The sequence below is a fragment of the Echiichthys vipera genome (assembly GCF_963691815.1).
Source record: "Echiichthys vipera genome assembly, chromosome: 20".
In the NCBI taxonomy this organism is placed as follows: domain Eukaryota; kingdom Metazoa; phylum Chordata; class Actinopteri; order Perciformes; family Trachinidae; genus Echiichthys; species Echiichthys vipera.
The window spans coordinates 12197751-12200845 of record NC_139845.1 but is presented as its reverse complement, the minus strand read 5'-3'; positions in this window follow the sequence as shown (position 1 = coordinate 12200845).

The following is a 3095-nucleotide window of genomic DNA, read 5'->3' as shown; positions in this document are numbered from 1 at the left end:
AGAGCCGGGTTGTTAAGATAAGCAGGTGTGTAGCACTGACGTATGTACATTCAGACAAGGATGCCTCTGTGTTTTACCCCCTTGGAAGTGGGATCGTTTTTAATGAGCGTAAATGAGACATGAAACTTTGAATAACCTCAGGGCCTCAGTTTCTGTGATGAAACGTTCACATGTTGCACTGATCTGACTTTTTGATGCCCCTCTCGAGACGTTTGCATGCAGTTACATCTTGAATGAATGCAACTTTTTAAAACCGTGAATGTGCTCTCCCTGGATATAAGACGTCCATTAGGTCAACTTAAGTCCACACGGTGGCTGCCCGTTTGGCAAGATCCAATTACTGCCACATGTTAAGAGCAGAAAAGATGAAAAGGAAGGGAGCTGATGAAGAGAGGCTGAGTCTTTGAGCTCCAGTCCATCCGATTAGACTACATTTAATTGCAGTTGTTTCATTATATGTGGTATGGCTTGGGGTCCCAACCCTCATTTGGTCCCTTTCAGGGCCTGAGTCAAATGGAGCCAAGAAAAATAAACAATATGGAGTACAATACTAACTACAGTACATGCAGCAGTTTTTAATCACAGCAGGGCTTTGTATGAGTGGCTTTGACCTAATTCCATTTAGAGTGGAAAGAAACTGATGAATTAATTGGGACAGAATCGAGTTATAAATGGATTCATCGAGAGAGAGCAGCTCACACTGTGATGAGATCTGAGCCTGAAACCTGTTACATTTAGGGGGCCTCTGTGGGTGAAATTAGGCAGGCTCACTGATTATTTAAAGTTTGAATGTGTACAGTCTTTTCCTGTTGTTTCCCATTTTCCAGTGAAAACACTGGGAAAGCTTTTTGGAAATATAGGAAATCAGTAGGATCTCATGTAGCATAATTAACCCACTAGGGGGCCCCGGGGCAAAAATGAGCTGAAGGCCTTTTCCGAGCCAACCTCCTAATAGATGGGGCCTCCAGATTAAGTAATAATGCATGTGCTGCCTTAAGGACGTATTTTTAGTTTATAATTTGCTTTAGGGAGGCCATACTAAAAAATACATTTGCAATTAATTATATTTCCACAAACTTATTGCCAAAAGGTGCGCCTGGAGTCTTTTGGGGCCCCTTTCGGTCTAGGGCAGTCTACTTAGCCTGTTTGGTATTTCATCCTTGAATATAGCCTCTGAGCGTACATATCCCACACTTTAAAGGCCCCATATTATGCTAATATTCAGGTTGTATTTGTGTTTTTACTTGAACATGTTTACATTCTTAAATGTAAGACAATGTAAGGAATTATTTTTCCCATACTGTCTGTCTGAATATACCTGTTTTCACCCTCTGTCTGAAGCGCTTCATTTTAGCTCCTGTTTCTTTAAGACCCCTTCCCGAAAAAGCCCCTGCTCTGATTGGTCAGTGTTTCCATGTCTTCTGCACCTGTGCTCTCAGCGTCTCTACACAGTCATTGCAGCCGGGGAATGACTGTAACACCACTGTAACAGCACTTTCTACCTATACATAGCATAGTTGTGACATCACAACCATACATAAGTCCTGACGCCTCTTTTAAAGACACACCTCAACATACTTTTATAATAAAATAAGGCATGGAGATCTCACTTTTTACAATGTGAGACTTTTAAAATCACAAAAGTTGGATGTGAGTAAGTCGTTGGGATGCATGTGGGGACACACTGTCTTATATGTCTGTTGTGTTCTTGAAGGATGTTGTTGCTTTCAGACAGAGCTCTTTCCGCCTGCGTCTACCCTTAATGCTAGAGGCTAAGCTGACTGGCTGGTAGCAGTAGTCTTATGTTGAACGTACAGACATTCACATGATATCAATCTCCCCATCAGAGTCTTGGCAAGAGAGTGAATGAAACAGTATGACCTAAAATGTCTGAAACTATGGCTTTCACATTATAATTCTGCTCAGTAGTCTATTTGTGCTGAGAGACTTTTCTCTCAGGGAAGATAAGCAATGGGATGAACAACTAGGCTAATTATTAGGCTAAGTTGGATGAAAAAGGACCACCCCAATGTGTATCCCGTGAATTGAGGTAAGGAGGACACTTATAATAATAGCAAGTGATGTTTCAAAGTGATGACCAAACAGCACTCAATGGGGCTGAATTTAGTGCAATATCTGAAAAATGTATGAAAATTATCTGACTTTTAAATACATAACATGTACAAATGGCTTTCAATGCAAAAAACATTCAACGTTAAATCAACCTGTTGTGCTTTCAAGCTGTGTGTATGTGTGTGTGTGTGTGTGTTCGTGAGTGCGTGCATGCTGGATGTAATGTGTTCATTTTGCTGCAGCACAAACAGCAGGTGTTTGAATGATGCAACACACTTTGCTCCGAGGCACCGCTCTTTGTCTTTTTCACTGCTGTCTTTGTTTCTTCCACACTGTCTCACATGGTTTCTCTTTCTCCCTCCCTCCCTCACTCTCCCCCCCTTGTCACTGTGTTCATCTCTCTCTTGCTCTTCCTCAGCTTCACTGCAGCAGGTAGTCTGCTGCGCCTTCGCAAGAATAGCCCGAGGAGCTTTCGCCAGGGTTCTCTGCTGTCATTTTAACAGCTGTTCCACTCATCGATATGCCAAGAGACAAGTGTGTGTGTGTTTGTGTGTGTGTGTGGAGAGATGATTACAAACTGACAGACTTTAGGTCTTCAATTATATAATGGCAGTGTACATTGACAGGTCTGCTGGAGAAACTGTACCCATGTGAGGTCGTACAGGCCAATGAACATGTGTGTATTTTATTTATTTTGACTCGTTTTGGTATGCCTGGCTGCATTTTTTGCTTGTAGGGTGATGTTCACATGTTTGTCCGGTGGATTGTTCTCCCCTTCAGCAGCTTGTTGTACTGATACTTAGACATTCTCTCCCTGTCTCTCTTCAACAGGCTCTACTGAGGATGTGACTCGTGGGTTACAGGCTCAACTCCCAAACTAGATTTCTGCATCGCTGCCACGTTTCTACAGCTCTCTTCATCCCACTGTTGATTCTGGAATATGATTCACTCATGGGGCTCGGCTAGCTCCACCCCTGGGGTCCTTCACCCCTCCTGTTTTGACCAATAGGAACCCCTACTTA